General features: G+C 45.4%; 2 long non-coding RNA genes across 2 annotated transcripts; one reads left to right on the top strand and one right to left on the bottom strand.

Annotated features, from left to right (window-relative positions):
- The first annotated feature begins 8973 nt into the window (after positions 1–8973).
- LOC147008043 (uncharacterized) lies at positions 8974–13164 on the top strand. Its single transcript, XR_015053694.1, has 2 exons — positions 8974–9644; positions 11896–13164. It is a non-coding gene; the product is annotated as an uncharacterized LOC147008043 (long non-coding RNA).
- A 4616-nt stretch (positions 13165–17780) lies between these two features.
- On the bottom strand, positions 17781–19526 carry LOC147008042 (uncharacterized). The gene is made up of 3 exons (XR_015053687.1): positions 19366–19526; positions 18979–19116; positions 17781–17879 (listed from the first exon to the last, which is right to left on the bottom strand). It is a non-coding gene; the product is annotated as an uncharacterized LOC147008042 (long non-coding RNA).
- Between the last annotated feature and the right edge of the window lie 2437 nt (positions 19527–21963).

The raw sequence follows: 21963 nt of genomic DNA, 5'->3' as shown, positions 1-21963 counted from the left end.
GCAAGTCGATGTCGATTGGGCGGGTTGAGCTGAATGTTCTTCCTTTTGTCGATCTTGATCTTCACTCCCTCTTCATCCGCCACATCCTCATCTGCAAATACAATGCTTGGATTAGTGGAGAAATGAGGTGTCAGCCTGAAAGACGAAGAAACGAATCATTCTCATGGGTTTCCGTCAAGTCATTCCAGCAGCGAATCTTTTCCATCGCACAGTCCCATCAGTTGTCCGCTCACATCTCACGACCGTGAGGCGTCTGCTCGGGACAGGCGACTACATCTCCTCGCATCGATATTTGCACACAACTCTCAACGTCGACTCATCTTCGGGTGTCTCCCCAGTCCCACAGCCTTCGACAGCCATCCAATGCCCACTCGTCATCTCCCTACGAAGCAGGTTCCTTCAGGTCTTTGGCCGTGGACACCAAGAAGGTATTTGGTTCTGATGTTCCACATACACCACTGGTCATTGCAAGATATACAATGTGCACGGACAGATCTTTCCCCGTCCCTCATTTACAGACAGTAAAACCTGATGTCCTCAATGCATTACTTTTTCGTTTACACCACTTATACCACGGTGTGTTTCAGGTGTATACTGCGAACCGCCAATTGTTCTGCTTTGACAGCATCGCAAGTTGGTGGATATCTTCAAAAGAGAGACCATTCACTTTTTGTCAAAGGGAAGGTTTCACGTCCTCCATCAAGGACCGTGTGCTCCACAATGTCTCCTGCCCGTCGTCCTCTTATACCCACCACTTGCACCACACGGGGGACGCGCGCATTTGAGATGAACTCCGCTCTTTGGAACTTGAGGCAAGACCAAACAGTTTGGGAGGTGGTTGAGCTATCCAGACAATTCCAAATGAGCTATCCTGCCAACCAAGGGTGAATGAAAGGGATTGAAGAGCAGTATTAATGACATGGATTTAAAATCATGACGACTGAATGAATAACGAGGTGGAAAGAGGTGCGCCTCAGACCTGAGTCGGTGTCGTGAAAGGATTGGTGGTGGTTTTTCTCCTCAAGAATGTCGAACCTGAGGAGTTGGGCGTAACGGATGTTCTTCACTTGCTCGGAGATTGCCATCCCTGCGGTACCTGCACACGAGGATACAAAGAGGAACTTTGACCGAGGAAGAGGACATTTAGCCTACGTCACATCAACATTACATTAATTCAATCAGTTTAGTGATGAACATTACCTCCTCATTAGGGGGTTTCAGGGGGGGGGTAATTTTAGTGATTCTTCACCATCGAGAAATGAGGCCAAAATCGATATTCAGATCGCATGATATCTCAAAACATTATAACACCCGATATGTTCCACTGGATCAGGTATAGAGTGGCAGAGGTATACACCCAGCGAGTGCCCTTCTAGTTATTATTACTACTGCGTGCCCGTAGGTGCGTGCCAGTATGTGCATGCCCGTAGGTGCGTGCCAGTATGTGCAGCTTCGTTCCTTCCCTCTCGTAAACGACGACTGGATTGGGGTATTGTTTCAATGAGATCGGACCAACCGTATCATAAATGGCCAAAACTTGGAAAACACCTGGGAAACATACTCAGGTCCCCAGCGTCAATTGTGACGTCATATCAAACGAAGAAGAAGAATTGTGATGCCCTTTCTCTCTCCCCCCCCCTCTCTCACCCCTAGTCTCACCCCTCCTCTCTCCCCCCTCTCTCCCAGCTCTCTCACCCCTCGTCTCACCCTCCTCTCTCCCCCTCCTCTCTCGCTCCTCTCTCTCGCCACTCTCTCTCGCCCCCACTCTCACCCCCTCTCACACCCCCTCTCCCGTCCCCCCTCTCTCGCCACCTCCTCTCCCCCCCTCTCTTGAATTGTGACGCTCCCTCTCTCTCGCCCCCCTCTCCCCCTCTCTCCCCCTCTCTTGCCCCTTCTCTCTCGCCCCTCTGTAAATGTATTCACAAATGTCTACCAAGCACAACAATTAATTCAAACCTTGGGAAAAAAACAGCTTTGAAGCCTTGGGAAACACTTGGGAAGCTGCTGAAACAAAAGAAGAAGAACGATATCAAACTTTGAAAAAGCACATACTCTGGTCCCAGAGTCAATTGTGACATCATATCAAAAAAAGAGGAAGCATTGTGACGTCATTCGTGACGTCATGTCACTGTGTCCTGTCATTGGTTGACAGACGTTGTTGGTCATTATTGGTTGACAGACAATATATAGGTCGTTATTGGTTGACAAACATTGGTCATTGCATCACGTTATTCTTTTTATTACTGCCAATTATTGTGCTATTATTGTTATTATTATTATTATGCTGTTATCATTATTCTGAGATATCTTTGGGAAAAATGGCATGATAAGGTGGAACGACACTTCAGCTGCGATATATACACCTTTCCAACACTCAAAAAGCAATAAAATGGCCGTAACTTTAGAACCGCTCGTCCGATTAATATCAAACCTCGAAAAGGCACATCCGCGGGTCCCCGGCAATATTCCTGGCAAGTTTCAATCAGATCGGACCGGCGGTTGCAGTCGCAGACAAACAGACACACACACACACACACACAGATTGCTGGAATTATAGATAGATTACTGACAGAGAACCCGCCCGACAGGCGATCTTGTTCCAAGCACGCAACACGTTCTCCTGAGACATGCCTTTATTTGGGCGGTGTATAGGTAAGTGACAGCTCTGCTTGGGAAAAATAAATAACCCGGTTAATACGTGCATGACGCAAAAACATACTGACGGCTTGTAATGCAAAACACCTCACTGTACGAGAAAACATGGGGACAGGAACACTGTACAGTGAATGGAGGGGATTTGTAATGCCCTCTCCCACCTGGAGGCGGCGCTACACGATACATATTCAGATAGTGAAACGTGTGTCGTGATGATTTTACCCCAGATGGAAGTTTGCAGGCCAAAATTTTTATACACCGTCTTGTTTCTGATGTACGAAGGTCATGTCTGTCATTAAAAACATAGAAAACTTGGGGAAGCCATCCATGGGGCTCGCATCGCCCTTCGCAGCCACTGCCGTCTCGATGCCAAACAGCCATTTCAGGGCAAAGCGTGCTTTAGCGTCATTATGAAGTTTTTTTGGGTTGATTCATCATCTCTGAGCTATCCTGAATCAGAATCAGCCGGGTGCCAGACTCGCACCCTTGAGGAATTTATTTTAGAGGTGAAAAACAAAATGGCCACCACCGACTTTCGATAAATTCTGTTTTGGGTTAAATCTTCACTTCTCATGCACTTACAAACACGATTTTGGTGTCTACTACCATGTTTTCATGGTCAAGAAATCCGATAATGATTAAAAAAATAAAGGTGTACAGATAACACCTGTAACATACTTTCAAGATGGCGTCCACCGATCACCGATAAAAGCGAGTTTTTTGCCAATATTTAATAAAAAAGACCCCGATATAAGCATAATAATTATTTCTGCTACTATGTTTTCAGTGTCAATAAATACAAGGAAAACGCAATCCAGCTGGTAGAAGCATTCGTCATCATAAAATGAAGATTCCTGCTCTGCCTTACCCATATTAACGTGTGCGGGCGTAGGCGGGGGGGGGGGGCGATCGCAGGTGTGAGCCGACCCAGTGAAGTTGTCATACAGGTAAATAATCTTCTCTGATTGTACTTTTCACCTTTTCCGGATCGCGCGATTTGCAATCAGCGCTTATCGTCCGCAGTCAGAGAGCAGGTGCTGCCACCTGGATGTCGTCAGGAGAGGTGGGCTGCAGGCATGCTGTCTTGGAGCCGCCATTTTGTAATCTTTTCGCGAACTTCTCGCGGAGTTTGTCTCTCCGATTTTGAGTTAATTTCTCGTGTTCGTCGTCGTGATCGTTGACCTATGTGCTAAAATATGTTCATGTTATCATGCTGAATGGTCCAGCTTCATGTACTTTTTCCGCACTTTCTCCGCTCATCTCACCTGTTCATTAATTACGTCGTAGAGTTTGCCAAGAAAATTAGTAATCAAACTTTATGTGCGTTTTCAGGTGATGGTGACAAAAGTAGGCCATGGCTTCTTCCGAAGAGAGTACATCTTGCTTCTTTAACTGGTCTAATGCCTCCAAGAAGCTGATAACTGCCGGTAGAACAAGGATAGAAACAATCATCAGAAGTAGAATATCTAGAGGTGATGTACGTCTTCGAGTCCAAGGGGCAGTCTCTGATTTGCCTGGCAACAGACACTCACCCACCTGGCCTCCTGAACATCGTCAAAGGTCTTCATGCGACAGACAAGGTAAACGTTGATGATTCTCTCAAGATTGGACGAGAACAGATGGCGGAATTTGAATCTGGATGGCCAACAAGCTTCAACAAGACACTCACCAAGAAAATGATCCTGATGACTTAGAGTCTTAGACCAAAAAGAGCATCAAGCTGGATGGAAGGCCAATATATGATACCGAATTGATCTACACCCGAGTCATATGTCTCCAACAATACAGGGATATTGCCATCAAGGATGTCCTCTCTTTCGAACTGTCCGCTGTCCCAGCCTCCTTGTTTGATGAGAGCGGTGCGATGCGGGCTCAGTCGAAAGCAATCCTGAATAACAAGACAAAGAGAGAGGGGGAACAAATGGGTCCTTCCCAGAGAAAGATGCACCAACAAAGCTGTCCCAAATGTCTACACTGGACTCAGAAAAGGGAACGTCCTCACGGTGCAGACAACACTTTCACGTTCGAAGTTCACATCAATGAAGATCACATTTCCATTGGGATGAGCAAGGACGATGAACTAAGAGGTCCTGAAGAAGCCTCAGCCTTGTTACGGGATATTTAGCCATTGACAATCGAGTGCTTTCACACCGAACAGCCGGCTTTACGTCCCTTCACAGGGAAGGCCGTGCTCTCTGCTGCAACACCATGACCTAACAACAACAATCCAAGAGGCAAGGTTTGTGGTCGGCATCTCTTGATTCAAGGATGGAATCCAAACGAGACAAATATTCGTAGACGAGTTCACTCGGACATTGATATTCCTGACAATCCGTATCGGACGATCACGATGTGAAAATGTCTCATGACATCCTCTCCTCTTGTTAACGAGCCCATGCTTTGTAATCATGGCTGTTCTCATCAATTTGATATTTCACCCGACCCGAGTCTCCCGAGAAACCACGACCACTTCTCCTTCCCACTCACCTTGTGAGATCGATTTTCAATCCGGTGCGTGGAACGCACTTCGTACACCGGTCCCTGACTATTTCCGGTGTACACAGTCGGTCTTGTCCTCCTTACAGGAGAGTAAAGCCAAACTGCCTGTTTCCACCACGACGGCGATCGATTCACTGCGTGTCACCACCGTTATGACGTAGTTGCCATGGCAAAAAACAACAACATGCCAAGCCACGCCCCTTGTATTGTTGTCATGGCAAAAACCATGCCAAGCCACGCCCCTTGTATTGTTGCCATAGCAAAATAAAGCTTTGTAAAATGCTTCCCATTGTTAACCAGACTCACAGGCGTTCAACTTAAAGGTCCCCTGACATGCAAAACTTTCTGGTTATTTATACATTAACTTGACCTTCCTCGTGAAGAAATCACCCATGTTTTTTTTTTAAATCAAAAATGGGATAATTCGAGCAATATTTCAATCATTTCTGGTGCCTTTCACAACTTGCTATGCCCCGCCCCACAAAAAAGTTGACTTTAGCGAATCGCAGCGTTGACGTCACAAACAGTAACTCGCACAGAGTGGATTGACTCGAGATCTCTAGAGTCTAGACTCTAGACTCGTCCGATAAATCCGTCGTCCGTCTGACTAGGCTGATAAATCTGACGTGCTGTAGCTTTCTTTTATTATTCTCTTTTCTTCATTGTTTTCCACTAGTGCTACATGACGACAGGAGGAATAAAATAAATAAAAATGCAACAGAACGTCAGATTTATCGGACTACTCCAGACAATTGTGTCACAAGATGTGTTCTGCACACAAGTTTTCATCGTATCCGGACAGCGAGATTGCTTCGTTTTATGCGCGGAGAGATACGGCCGATGACATGCGCCGGCCTTGTTTGTGATTAATTTGTCGTGGAGAAACATGTCCGCTGCGCTGGTTACATCACCTCACTAAAATATTTCTGATATCGAGCAGTATTCAAGTCGAATTTACATTATTTAATTACAAATAGGATTTAGTCGAACCAGTTGTTATTGCAAAGTCTTCCTTCGATGTCCTCCCGATCATCATGAACGCCGGGAATTTCATCGCCATTTCCCTCTGCTTGTCCTGCTTCGGGCTCAAACTGCTAAGGCCGTATTCCATTTCCAGCTACCTGAACTTCACCTCCCACGACGACGTTATCCGACAATTCTCCACGTGATTCAGACCAAAATCCTTCATTTCTCTTACACTCACCGTCGTTACCAGACAAATCAAAGTCCATGCCATCCATTATTCAAAACCAAATGTTCGATTTTTTAAAAGCAGAAATGAACTTGAGTCGACCAATCGAATGTGGAAACACACAGCGAGCCAATAGAATCACGTAGACCACCAACCCGAGTAATTAACGTGCAGCCTTTGACATACTGTACGTGACGTCATGTGGGTTACGCCCCTTTCAGGAGAATTTTTTGGGGCGTTCCCGAAGACGTTTGTTTTTTTAATTTTACATTTTACAGAATGAGTATTGTGAAAAAACATTGTCAGATCTGAAATCACGAAGAAAATCTCCTCAAGGGCATATTCTTCTTCTTCTTCTTTCGGCTGCTCCTGTTCGGGGTCGCCACAGCGGATCATCTGTATGATCCGCATCATGATTTGGCACATGTTTTACGCCAGATGCCCTTCCTGACGCAACCCTGGTCGCCTCTTACGACACAGGGATATGGAACACCTATTTTAACCGGGGTATACACCGGCCCAGTGCACTGGTACTCATTTCGCCGACCTCGGAAGGATGACAGGCTGAGTCAACCCCCTGGTGTATTAATTCAGTGGCCCAACGGGGCTTGAACTCGGGACCTTTTGGATCCCAAGCCGCTGCCCTAACGACTGCGCCAACACCAGGCTCCTATTCCTCAAGGGTATATATATATATATATATATATATATATATATAATATTATATATATATATATATATATATATATATATATATATATACATATGCAATTTGAGTACTTTTGCATGTCATGGGACCTTTAACTACAAGTTCCAGTGTCCACTGACTAATTATTCCGTTTAACTGGAGGTCACGTGGTTTCCTGAATGGGGAGCGCGCCCTCGGCAGAGCACCAATCTTATCCTGATTGGATCTTAATTTGGGCGGCCGAGCGTTTTAACCGCCGGTGCGTGTGGACTGTTATTGGTCAATTTGTGCGGTAATTTCCTCCCAGTCAATATAGGTTCGGACAATGCAGAATCAATGGAAGGAAAGGACAAGCACGGACACGTTGGAACATAAACAAAGGAACTTATTAATAAGAAGACAAATAAATAAAAAGAACTTCTTGTTCTTGTGAGGTAAAAATAAATTAATTCAAAGCTCTCAAAATATTCGCAAACAAATAATTAATCAATCAGGTCAAATCAATTAAAATGATAAAAAGAAAATAAATAATGAATTAGGCACTGACAGAAAAAGAGACAAAGAGCAGATGCTTATATCTATTCCTTACTTAACAATTAAACATAGACAAGGGGGTACCCAGCAGATCATTCAGGGAGGTGATGGGGGGGGGGGCGGGGAGAAGTTGTCTCGCTCGCCAAGTAGAAGTCGAACATCAAATAAAAACGTCCTGAGATGTGTGAACGTTCCCTGTCCATTGCCAGTGCCCAGGTACTGGGGACGCCAAGAGCAGCTCTAGAGCAGGAGCATTAATGGTCTGAGCGTCACCCAAGGCCAGGAGCCACCAGGAACCACAACCGACACACAGCTGTTAGGCATTGTGAAACGCTGAGGGACTGTGAAACGCTGAGGAACTGTGAGGCACTGTGAGACGCTGAGGAACTGTGAGGCACTGAAGTGCTGTGAAACGCTGAGGAACTGTGAAACGCTGAGGAACTGTGAAACGATGAGGAACTGTGAAACGCTGAGGCACTGTGAAACGATGAGGAACTGTGAAACGCTGAGGCACTGTGAAACGATGAGGAACTGTGAAACGCTGAGGCACTGTGAGATGCTGAAGTGCTGTGAGACGCTGAGGCACTGTGAAACGCTGAAGCACTGTGAGGCACTGTGAGATGCTGAGGCTGTCACCAACCCACTTTTTTTTCGTTTTTTCCCGTTTTTCGGCGCACTGCGATGGTTCTTTCTGCGCCCGACGATGACGTCATGACGAGGCAATGACGTCATGCATTGCCCATATATGGAATTTGGAAGGAGCAGTGTACAAAAACATAAACACATACTGTATAGGTGTCGAGATCAGGGTCTGCAATCAAGCAATGACTACACCAATCGTCGTAGAGAAGAGGTTTAATGCGCATCAAAAGTGTATACACGAGAGTAGAAAGGCACAGAATACCTACAGTATACCAGCCCAGTCAAAACTCTCGCCCCCAAGCAGTTTGGTTTACTTTATATATACTTTTCCTGCTCATCTGTTTTCTTTGAAAGTAAAAACACCCCAGCAAATATTCTCTCCTGGCCTGACAAAGCATTTATCTTTTCACAAGCAAGAAGATCTGTTATTGATCAGGCAGATCTTTATCACAATATATGTATTATCGTCTCATTCTACTACAAGATGTTCCCTTTTGAACTATACCAAAACAGTGCTGATTTATGACTGGGCTTCTCCGAGCCCAAGGCTCAAGGAATGTTGTTACAAGGGCCAACAAGAAAGGCAGATGTTCAGCTGCACGACAAAGAGACAGAGACAGAGACAGAGAAAGAGACACAGACAGAGAGAGAGTGAGAGTGAGAGTGAGAGAGAGAGAGAGAGAGAGAGAGAGAGAGAGAGAGAGAGAGAGAGAGAGAGAGAGAGAGAGAGAGAGAGAGAGAGAGAGATAGAGAGATATAGCCGACTGGCTTTGATTACCAACAGTCAAAAATGGTAGCTTACTGAGAGCATTTTAAATGCTTTGGCTTCCTCAATTAAATGCTACATTCAATTTTAAGAAAAGGTAATCCTGTTAATTTGGCTGCTTTCATCTTGGGAGCTGTTCAACAGCTCCACATAGGTATATACACTTTGGATTCAGACCAGGTTTTTATAGGATGGGAGATGTGGAGGTGTGACGTTTGTCTATCCTCCTGACCTATGACGTCATAATTATGATTGAAAAAAATATTCTACAGGGGGAGGCACTCCGATGGTAAAATTTCGTGTCAATCAGACCAACGGTTGCCGAGAAAATGAAAATTAAAAATACACACACGTACGCGTACGTACACACCCGGATGTCTAACCGTGCTTTTCGCTTCGTGAGTGAAGGACAATGAAGGGTTAACTACACAAAACAAGTGCTGCCGATGATGTGTGATGCCCGATTTCTCTTCTTCTTGTTTGACAATTTATCTGTTCCCCTTCTCCCCGTCACGTGTCCCCGATGGAGGATCGATGGGCTGGGGCTCACCTGGTGCCGACACACGTGGAGTCCGCCATTTTGGGTAAAACTAAAACCGTGCTGGGAAGGGTGTGTGTGGGTTTCACAAGGTCCAACGAAGCCCTCTCACAGGTATCAAGGTATCCAGGTGCGTGTGTTCGTGTCTGTTTGTATTTTATAATTAGTAACATCAACAACATCCTGTAAATGTTCATATAATCCTTCGGAATGGCCGTTAATGTTCAATAAATGTTTATAATTGTGAGGGACGGATGAAAAACACGCCGGGTACCAACGTTTCGGCAGTTCGGCCTTCGTTGGACCACCAGAGGGTTGTGATGGTGGACAGAGGGGCGACGTGTGCCTCAAGGGATGGTCCAGAGGTTCGATTCCCGACCCGACGATACACCGGAGAGACGGACTCCTCGCACGACGATGTATTTCAAAGTGCTCCGGCCCTCTGAGGGTCCCGAAGGCTACTCGGTCTGAGAGCAACGGTTGGTGGATGTTAAAGATCACGTGGTGTATTTTGTAAAGAGTAGGCTAGCTATCACCGGCACTCTAAACAAATTACAAATTCTTCTTCAAATCACCTTCATTTGAACGTCAGGCCTGGCCAGCCGGTTCGTGAGAGGTTTGTGCCAAACCTCTCCCATGGCCACTCCCACAATAAGGAGGGAATAACTGTGACTGCAGTAGTTGTAGTCGTCGTAGTAGTAGTTGCGGTGGTGGTGGTAGTAGTAGTCGTGGTAGTTGTAGTCCTGACGGTTTATAGACATTGTCGGGTAGGATGGGGTGAAAGTTCGAAGGCCCTTAGTCAAGGATCAGGGGTAAAGGATCAAAGGTAGTTGGATCAATGATGAGGGATTGAGACTCAGAAGAGTCGAGTTCCGAATTAAATCTCTTCTTCTTCTTCTTTCGGATGCAGCACAACACTGTGGGGAAACATCATAGGCTGAGAGTGTGGCCATGGTGCCGGCGATAGCGCGCCTACTCTTACCGAAGGACAGCCTGGGATCTTTAACATCCACAAACTAATTCCAGCAGATGGAAGGCCCAGTTTAACGTTCATCCGAGAGATGGAATCACACTACCTGTGAAACACCTGGATGACAGTTTATAGCTGGGTCGGAATTCCAACCCAGGCTGGACAGCTTCGAGGTGAGTTCGGGTTCGGGTTTGGGTTGGGGTTAGGGTTAGGGTTAGTGTGCGTTCCTCTTGGACATCAAGACAGCTGTAATGAGGAGTGAGTAATTATTTGGTGGGGTTAAGCAGATTAAGGAATGTGACGTCAGAGGGACGGGGATGTGTTTCGTTACCGTGAAGAAAGAAAAAGTAGGGTTAAAATAAACAAATCACAGAAAAAGGTGGAGGACGACAATGAGAGGGGTCAATGCGAGAGTAAATGGGAGGGGTCAATGTGAGGAGTCAATGGGAGGGGTCAATGGGAGAGTCAATGGGAGGGGTCAATGGGAGAGTCAATGGGAGATTCAATGCGAGGGGTCAATGTGAGGAGTCAATGCGAGGGGTCAATGGGAGGTTCAATGGGAGAGTCAATGAGAGGGGTCAATGGGAGAGTCAATGTGAGGGGTCAATGTGAGGAGTCAATGGGAGGGGTCAATGGGAGAGTCAATGGGAGGGGTCAATTTAAGGAGTCAATGGGAGGGATCAGTCAATGGGAGGGGTCAATTTGAGGAGTCAATGGGAGGGATCAATGTGAGGAGTCAATGGGAGGATCAATGGGAGAGTCAATGTGAGGAGTCAATGGGAGAGTCAATGGGAGGGGTCAATGGGAGAGTCAATGGGAGGGGTCAATGGGAGGGATCAATGTGAGGAGTCAATGGGAGGGGTCAATGGGAGGGGTCAATGTGAGGAGTCAATGGGAGGGGTCAATGGGAGAGTCAATGCGAGGAGTCAAAATGGGATGACTTCATCACATCAGTTATAAATGACAATGTGTATCGTCTTACGTAATGTATATCGTCTTACGTAATGTATCATCACATCAGTTATAACTGACAATGAGTATCGTCTTACGTCATGCATCCATCATCACATCAGTTACAACTGACAATGTGTATCGTCTTTTGTCATGTATCAATCATCATATCAGTTATAACTCACTGTGTATCGTCTGACCTCATGCATGCATCATTACATCAGTTACAACTGACAATGTGTATCGTCTAATGTAATGTATCAATCATCACATCAGTTATAACTGACAATGTGTATCGTCTTTTGTCATGTATCAATCATCATATCAGTTATAACTCACTGTGTATCGTCTGACCTCATGCATGCATCATCACATCAGTTACAACTGACAATGTGTATCGTCTAATGTAATGTATCAATCATCACATCAGTTATAACTGACAGTGTGTATCGTTTCGCAGGTGGAGGAAGCCTGGTTCATCCTTTATCAGCTGTTCGGCTCTTCATTCATCAGCTTCATCAGCTGGCTCTTCAATCAAGGTGATGGCATCGGGCCGCCGTGTTTCGTCATCCTCCATCACAGATCCACTCTTGCAGTTCGAAGAGCCAACCTCGGTGGACCAAAATTATGAGGATCGCCTCCGAAGTAACATGGATCGCATCCGAGAAAATACGGATCGCCTCTGTTGTAGTATGAATCGCATCCGAGAGGGTACGGATTTCCACCGAGAGAGTACGGATTCCCACCGAAGTAATGTGGATTGTTTCCGAGATGTCTTCTGTCCAACGCGCATTGTGGATACAATCCGCTCGCGGGTATCAGGGGAGAGACGTCATCCCGGATCACATCTCGATCGGGGTCCGAGAGACGTGATGCTTCGAGAATTGAGACCGCAAATACCAGTTCAATATCGATGCCCTCTCATGAGCCCGAGGGGACAACTGTATCAGAGTGGTGTGAGAACTCAGCACGACCCTCCATCTGTGTTATTTACGCGAGCCCCGTCTCGACCCTCTCCGAGGACAAGGGGTGAGACAACCCATGGTGCTCCTGAACCAACGGCCACAATAATACCGAGTCGATCTCAACGCTCTGCAAACCCGACAGGCATGACACGTTACACAATTCCTCAATCTTCCTTCCCTCTGACATCCCTTCCTCGAAAAGCTCCATCTTCCCACAAGAAATAAGGAGGTCCTCTCTTTCCTTGAGAGCAGCAGCGTCTCCGGGGGTACGTCCACTCGTCTCAACGAATCTAATTTCAACCCACCCAGGAAGAAGAGATCCACCTCTCGTCACATTTTTAGAATTAGTCGAGTTGGTAATATGGGGGATAGGTTAGAATAGTTATTTCATCGTGATGTCTGTCCACATTAGCGTAAGTCTGGTGTAATCCTTGTAATTTACAAAAGGATTTCGTCCCTCTCTCCCAAGCGTCTGTGCCTCAGCCTACCCCCAATGACCTACTGAGCACAAAGAGAGGCACAAAGAGAGAGCAATTGTTGTGAGGTGGACCAGGTACGCGAGCGGAGCATGTGCATCACAGGTTTTCTTTTGTCTCGTCCCTCCCCTTCTGAGCCCCGTCACCCCCTCTCTTCCAAACTGATGGAATAAATCATTTGTGTGTTTAGACTGTCGTGGCTTTCGGGCACGCTGGGTATAATTTTTTTTGTGGATTGTTCTCACCCCTTTTCCTCCTTTGTGAATAAATCCACTCTTTTTGATGAAATCTTGTGTGGTCGTCGGGAGTGGCTGCATCACGCTCAATAAGTTGGTTTATTAACCAGGAAGATGGACACATCGTCTTCCCGCATAGATACCTTGAGTGTGGAAAATCCAGGAACATGGTACCATCCCAGCCTCGGCTGGATGTTGGCAAGCTCAGGGATGAGAGAGTAGCTGAGGAGTTTGCGAACAAGCTGAGTGGGGATTTCGGGGGGGGCTGAATACTTTGGGGAATCTTGAAGAGATGTGGAGTGCCTTCAAGACCATCTTCCTTGATGTTGCCGGTGGATGTCTTGGAACTCATCGAAGGGCGAATAAGAATTTTGTCTCCCACAGGAAACTGGTTTCTATTGACCAGTCACTGGGCAAGGCTGAATGGCAGAGCTCAGCTGTTTAGGGAGCTGAGGCGTAAAACTGTACGTGCGCTAAGGGTGGACAAGGAGGCCAATGTGCGAGGAATCTGTGAGGGGGTCGAGCATCACCTGTGGGCAAGTGATTCTCGTCCTGCTTACAGGGGAATTCGCGCATTGCGTTCCACCAAGCTGGTCTCTTGGTGTAATGCAGTTAGAGTGGAGGGTGGAAGGCTCATGACAGAGGAGTCCGAAGTGAAGGCCCGCTGGGCCGGTTACTTTGAGCGGTTGTACCAGGCTAATCCACCAGCTGTTGAGTTGGATGTCAGGGTGTTACAATCCCTGTTGCTGACCCTCCAATCAACTGTGGTCCACCTTCGCTTTTGGAAAAACAGGCTGTGGTGAACCGGTTGGAATGGAATAAACCTCCAGGGATCTGTGGCATCCATGCTGAACTTCTCAAGGCTGGTGGAAATGCTGCACTCGTGTCATTGCATGCAGTTTGGTGCTCTGCCTGGAACACAGGCATCATCCCAACTAACTGGAAGAGGGGCCTTGTTGTCCCTCTCTGGAAAGGGAAGGGTGATCACCAGGACTGCAACATATACCGAGGGGGGACGCTGCTCTCAGTGCAATTTTTTGGGGGTCATGTGACAAATTGATCCTTCTATTTTATCCCGGCTAAATGATAAACTTCCCATGTCATGAACTCTAGTATATGAGCCCCTAAGAACCATACCGGGCCATCCCACCTTTTTTGTGAAATTGAGTTATGAACCTCTTCAGGTGCACAAAACTGATACCTTTCAGGGCCAAAATGGGCCAACCCATCAGAATATATTATGATTAGGATATAAGCAAAAACCCTCCCTGGCTCTGTTAATATGCATCTGACTTGCCAGAGCCTGAATGGGCCATCCCACATTTTCCCCATGATTCTATATAAACATGGTGGCCAGACATCTGACAGATGCTGAGTATTTTATCCTTAGGTATTTTTTATTGTCATGAGCTCATTGTGACACAGGAGACTGAGAACTTTGAGTCCCTTTTTCTCAAAAGTACACCAAGATGGGATGGCCCGGTATGGTTCTTAGGGGCTCATATATATACATATATATATATATATATTTGATGTGATTTGTTTCCAGGGAAGTCTTTCATCGACTGCATTATAGATGAGATCAAAGGAAAACATAATTTAGTCATTGTGATTTTCATGATTTGTTTTTCGAGACAAATCAGTCCTGAGACCTCTAATTATTATGAGACCTCTATATTCATTAACTTCCTTCCATCCATAAAGTGCTGCTTCATCAGGATGAAGATAACCACACCTGTTTGGTTAAGTTTTAAAAAGGGGACAAATGGGTGTTTTGGGCTGACAGAATGGCCCACAGGGAGGCACACTCACTTTTAAGCTGTCTCGCCGAGCTTTGAATCCATACCCAGCTATAAACTGTCATCCCAATGTTTACGTAAACACACACGTCCCATCTACTGGGATTAGTTGGTGGACGTTAAAGATCCCACGGTGTCCTTCTTGAAGAGTAGGTGAGCTATCGCTAGCACCAGGAACAAATTACAAATTCCTGATAGAATCAGCAGAGGGTATTGCATCAGTGGCACAGCTGTACCCCCAGCCAATGATGCTACACAGACAGTAGAAGAAGAAGACGAAGCTGTGTCTTGAGCTTGCTTTACCAAAGCTCGTGTTTTGTACCCAAGTTGATGACGTGTTATGATGGGGGTTTTGGGTGCTCCACGAATGTGTGTAGAGAAGCTTGGTGTGATGAGAATAAACCACCTGATCCACACACTTGTGGGGGCTAATTCACGAGTCTATGGATACGATAACACTTGGAGTTTGACATTGAGAGTGTTGTTGTGATTTTCCACTCTCATCAACAGTGTGGGTATTCCACATTCTAGTCCTCAGTGAGTAACTCCAAGATTTTGAGAGATCAAGAGGTGAGGGACAGATTATAAACTCTAACTTTCATGGCCATGACGTTCACCATGGATCTCCTGGGGGTCAACATTAACAACAGTGATTGGGAGGTGAAAGGTTAAACAAAGGTCATCAAAAACCACTTAGGTTATTCGAAGGACAGCATCCAGGAATTATACTTTTCTTATCGAACAAGTGTGTTCTCATAACTTTACATTGAGACCAATTTACCTGAATTTGTGTCAGAGTTTAAACACCTGTGTTAAATAATTTAATAAAACATAAATCCCTGGAGAGTGAGATTAAAATTCAGTCTATACCTTCATCAATCAATCTGAAATTGCAAAATCTAGTTATCACCTTTACTCATACTGTTTATCGATACACATTTCAATTCCCTAATTACTCCCAACCCCTTGTTTGTTGTTGTTGGTTGTTGTTGTTGTTGCTTTAACTAAAAATTATATTGCAGTATCCACATAAAACTGTTATTTCCGACCTTCATGCCTTCTTTTCCATCTGGACCTGGCAGTCCCAGCTCACCTGGAGGGCCAGGTGGGCCAGGAGGGCCAGGGTGACCCCGCTCTCCCATGGGTCCCGTCTGGCCTGTTGAACCCCAAAAAGCAATGAGAAAAAACAAAACTTACAAAAAATACAATTACAACTCTAAAACTGTCATTTAATTAACATAATGATAACACTGATCACAAATAACACCTGTGATCAAGTCCAATTATATTGTCACTCCAACACTTCACTCCAACAACAATACACATGCGTACACAATGACCCGCACACACACACACACACACACACACACACACACACACACACACACACACACACACACACACACACACACACACACACACACACCAAGGATTCAATTCCTGCCACTCATTAATTCTTCCACTCTTGTGGATAAAAGGACAATAATACATGTGAAGAGTGAAAGGAAGCAGACTTCCCACGTCCTCAGAAGGATGTTGTGAGTGCGGCATCTAATATCTCGAAGATTCACCAATTGTGAAATCAGACAGAACACACTCATATCATATATCATCGTCTATCAACGGGAAATAAATCATTCCATCACTGTCTGTGGCATGAAGGCTTCCAGGAAAATATATTATTGATGAACTTGCTCTTGTCTTTACCTGAGGTCCAATGACTCCTGGAGGACCAGGTGGCCCAGTTTTTCCTTGAAATCCCTGAAGGAAAGAAAAGAGAAAACAATTGCACACCTTATCACAACCCTCTTTTCTCTGGGCCATCCTTTCTCTTGTCATCATCTCAAACCATGACATGTCATGCCTTCTGCTTTCACACAAGGCCGTCGTTCCATTGCAGGAGCTCATTCCTCAGCATTGTTGAAACCGATACAATGATGCAATGAGATGATCACTGAAATCCATGATACTACAATAATTAACTAAACCTTCAAATGGACCTTACGACTTGCACGAACACATCATCAAATCCTCGTACTCCCAGTTTTTTATCAAGTTCAATAATGACAGCACTTGAATCCCAAAAACGTCCAATTGGCTTCTGTAGAAAAGCATCAACAAGCACTCACTGGAAGTCATCATTGTAAACCTGAGTCCAAAACTGCTGTTGTTAATACACCTGTCAGCCTGGTGAAAGTGAGATGGAGCTGTGATGTCAGCAGGTGTATAATAACGTGTTCACACAATGCGAAGAGGTAACAATCACGATGCTAACAATCATTCACTAAACTTGACCGATAATAGTGAGCGTTTTACCTGAAACATGGTGTTCGCTGTACCTACAACTACAACCTACCTGATAGATGGTATAAGTTTCACCTCCAACTTCAATCTAACTGAGACTTGGTGTAAGCTGTCCCAACAACTACAATCTGTAGATCACGACAAGAAATAAGAATTTGGGAAATGGCAGCAAACATTGGCCTCCTGCAGGATTTTGAATGGTACCCAGGAATCTTGAACATCCACAAGTAAAGGCAAGCAGACAGGACACCCGGCTTAACATAACCTCCAAAGGCACACTCATTGATGCAACACCTGTATTTTTTTTAAACAGGTAGCATCGAATTTTTCATTGAACAGGGAACTGATGCCAGAATAGACAGCTCAAACACGAGCACGTTACCTTTGCAGGTATCCTGTGAACCCAAAACGGCTGTGACCATGACATGAGATCTCCCATGTAAACTCCGTTAGGTATGTAATCTGGGGAGAACGGGGAGGGGTGTTGGTTGGTTCCATTAAACCAATAAGAGAACGGGGAGGGGTGTTCAGTCATGGGGAGAATTACCTTTACCTGAGTCAGAATGTGTTGGAATTCAGACCAATTCGAGGAAGTCGAACCAAGCACGGGAGGACCTTGTCTCGTATGCTCCGGCCGCGAGACGAGGGACCAAGTGGAGGAGATCTGGAGATTTAAATAACCGAACTATAAAACAAGTCTGAAGACGACGATGGTTCACGAGCGATATTTGACGATGCAGATTGTTTCAGAAGTCAAGGATCAGACAAAGCGATAATTTTTGACCAAGTTATAATTAATTATAGTGGCCTTCCATCAACAGCTGCAAAGTGTCAAAAACCCTGTTTCGTTCAACAACTTTCAAAATTTGACCTTTGCAAAACGTTTAAAGGTCACAAAACAATGTTGTGGACATTAAAATAAGGAATCAGGATACGTGCTATAGCTTATTGGAGTTAGTTCGTCGAAGAAGGTCGAAAACCCGGTTCGATTCCCACAACTTTGAAAATTTGACCTTTGTGGCCTTTGAAGGTCAAAGGTCAAGGATTATGACCTTTGGTGCAAAACTTCCTCTGGAACATTCCAGGAACAATATGACGTCATATCGGTTATATGGGATTTCACACTCCTCGGATTATCCATACTTTGATTAAATCAGCGTAAAAAACAAACTTGAAGGGGGCGCCAGGGGCAAGGTGTTCGAGATAGAGAAAAATGGTTTCAAGACTTTAGGTGGGGAATGACCTCAAGATTATGCATAAAAAATATTGTCATCCTCGCTCTCAAAGTTTGGGCGATCGAATGATTTTTATATCAAAATTCGCAGTTTTTTATGTTTTTGACCTTGTGACCTTGACCTTGGGACGAAAATGAAAAATCGGACAAGGACAAGTTTTAGATAATTCATTTTATCGGGACAAACACACCTATCCCGTAACAATGGTTTCATAACAGTTCTTACAGCAGGTCAAAAGGTCGAGGTCACAGCTTGAGGTTAAAATTTCGTGAAAAATGATTTTGGGGTCAAACTTTGACCTTGAACTTGTGACTTCCATCCATTGAGCAGAATTAATTAGTTTCCGGGTAAACTCTCACTAACTCTGCTTTACAAACAGCCGACTGGTTTAGTGGTAACTAAGTTCACCCTTCACATCTTTAAATATAATATTGAACATAATTTGGCCTAAAATAAGGTTGTTACAGGACGAGCTATAAACTGCCAACCTGGTGATGCACAAGGAAGGTGTTGTATCAGTGAGCATACCTTCCTCTGAAAACAAAGGTAAGTCTCTTGTCTTCTCATCCAGTGATTCCTCGAGGACGTTTAAGATGCCACTGCAGTCCTCAAGAACAGGCCATTGTGTGCCGGTGCAGAGGCCCATAATCACAAGTAAATCTTCATCTGATTTGTTGTAAACGAGATTAAAGAGGAATTGAATGATGAATGAAGTGATGAGGTATAAAATGATGTCATACTAACATGTACAAGAGGGAGGGTAACATCCCATGGATGGGATTTCCATTCACAATTCAATTCCGGCTCCGCTCCAGACATCGTGACATTCACGAAATCAATGAGTTCCTGTGTTAGTAAACAGCACGGATCAGCACGGGAAACACAAGTTATCGGTACGGAGTGAACGTCACGTACCAGGTCTCGGGTGAACCGACCATGGACCCGCGGTCTTCCGTAGAACCTCCCGTGGATCCCGTGGTGTTCTCTCTGAGATCTCGGGTCATGGTGGACCGCACGTCGTGTCGGTGAAGGACGGTACGCTGTGGTAACCGAGTGAAGACCGCGAGCTGTTTTTGGAAAATGCGAACCGCGAGATCGCGGTGTCTGATTGGTTCCCGCCAGATCACGTGTCCATAATTTAAAATAAATACAAGGATTGACCGTTTCGTTTTAACGGATTGTTTGTGTTTCAGATTGTGTTGGGAAAGTGGAAAATCGAGTCCGAGTTCGTCGATGATTATTCCCTCGATACAAATCAACGTTCTTTATTTTCTGTTTTTGTATTTATCGACAATCTTCCCTCCATAACGGAGTTATATATGGGTATGTAGGTGGGTATGTATCATCTACTCCTCCGGGAGGATTTGACCGAGGAAGCTGAAATTTTCAGGGATTAATGAGGGAACCCCGACATTGTGTCTGTGCAAGTTCCGATTGATTCCATCAAGTTTTGAGGAAAAAGTTAATTTCGGACCCTTCGGGACCCCCATTCATGATGATAGGAGGAAAACCACGGGGTAACCTTCCCGGGTCAGATTACAGTCACGTGTGTGTCCGAGTGGTGCTCAGGTTTCGTCCACCAGTCGACGGTCTCCTTGGGTTAACCTGAGGCTGTCCCTTCGGGTGAGCACCTGGAATGTCCTTTCCACAAGAGAGGATGATCACCTGTCTCTGTTATGGTGGACAAGCTCGAAACAGCAGAGCAGGTTTTTAGGACACGTGAACTGATGCCGTCCAGTCCAGTCGCAGAGTCAGAGTCGAGGGTTGAACCTTCTCGACCTTCTGAGGTGCAAAAGACAGAATCCAGGAACAGTGGGTATGACAGGTAAGGAAAGGTACCGACAGTGAGGGGTTGAGGATGCAAGGTTTGTAAAGAAGCACAGAATTGAGACATTCGGTCTTCTCATGAGCAGAGTTGGCGATGGTGCCACTTGAAGAGCGGGAAGGAGTGTCAGAGCAGCATCCACCGGAGACAAACTTGATAAGGTGCCACAAGGTTTCAGAGGAGGGAGACAAGTTTGAAAGTTCATTATCGAGGTTGGACAGATATTGAGGTTCTCCTTGGAGTGGACATAGACAAGTTGATTGTTGTGGACTTTTTTGGGAAGCAATGAAATTGCCTTTGATCGGATTTGCTTCCTGGGGAGAGAATCCAAGTTGCTTCAGAGCACCTAACTCCACCATGAGATTCGGTGGATGAGAGGAACAGTTAGATGATTGATTAACTAATCTGTGCATGACAGAGAGACGGCAGGTGTCTGTGGAGGAATTCCCAGGCTGAGTTAACATCAGGGCCAGTTGACATGGGAGACCAGCCCTGAAGAGAGATGGCTGCTTGCAGTCCCTGCCAATCTGCTCGCCGGCGTTGAGGCAGCTCTCTGAGAATAGCCAGAGAGATGTTGACTCTCACAAGCACGTGATCTCTGACAGAGAACCAACATCTGCATATTGAAGAAAAGCTCGTCTTTGACTGTATGATGCAACAAGATAAAATAGCTTGGATTTTCGCCCCAAATAAACAAATTGTTTTTTGGGTTTTTTTTCAAATTCCAAAGAACAAATGTAAATATTGATGAAAATATTGAGACATAAACAAAATGCATAAACGGGCACTACGGGTTTTTTTTTTGGGATACAAAGTCGAGGCTCATGGAAGAGCTAGTGCTGGTACACTGAACGGAACAGGATACATCAAGACAAAAGGAACAGCAAAGAGAGAGAGGGGGAAGAAACACCAACAGTAGAGTTGAGGGCTAAGCTAGAGGAAGGCTTGGACAAACAATGGCTGTATGGAGGAATGGGGTGCAGGAGAGGATGGAGGAAGTGGACAAGATGGATGCGACTGAATTAACTGCAAAATTCCACACCAGACGAACCGAAAACGTTGCTTTCCCCATGCACACACCGTACGTACGTGTACGTTCCTTTTGCGAGTTTAAAAATGGCCGCCGCTCATGTGTGACGCCTTCATGATTGTGTGCATATCCTTTTCTCAACACCGGACTATAATAAAGGAAATCAATTTGGATACGCGGCAAGTTGTCAGTAACGAAAGGCGGGTTGGTAAGAATCAGAAGAGTTTGTATATTATTTATTTATTTTCCACCAAACATGGTAAAAAAACGCTTTTCGAGATGACGTCGGTGACACAAACTCCGCCGGGACACCGAGATAGTCATTTATTGAAGAGCCGGTCTTGTGGCTTTCGGAACTCATCTCGAATGTTTCCTTTCCGTTACGGTCGAAGTACGGACTCATCTCGACGACGGTGAAGCACGAAACGAGCGAACATCAATCGAAGAGACCTGGACAGGAGCTGATGGACGAGTCACTCCCTGTGACCGTGCTCGGCATTGTGTCCGCCACAGGTTTTCTTGGCCTTTTTCACGACATCTCTCGGTGGGTCAAACTTACGACCCGGGGTTTTGCAGAAGAAGTTGGTTTTGCGAGTGATGAGAACAAACAGGTGACCTCATTTGACAAGCACACTCAGAAACTAGTCTTGTTCTTACG

This window comes from Eptatretus burgeri, chromosome 22, assembly GCF_056783735.1.
Source record: "Eptatretus burgeri isolate ZD-2024b chromosome 22, Ebu_testis_v1, whole genome shotgun sequence".
In the NCBI taxonomy this organism is placed as follows: Eukaryota; Metazoa; Chordata; class Myxini; order Myxiniformes; family Myxinidae; genus Eptatretus; species Eptatretus burgeri.
The sequence above is the reverse complement of the archived record's forward strand: the minus strand, read 5'-3'. Positions and strand labels throughout refer to the sequence as shown.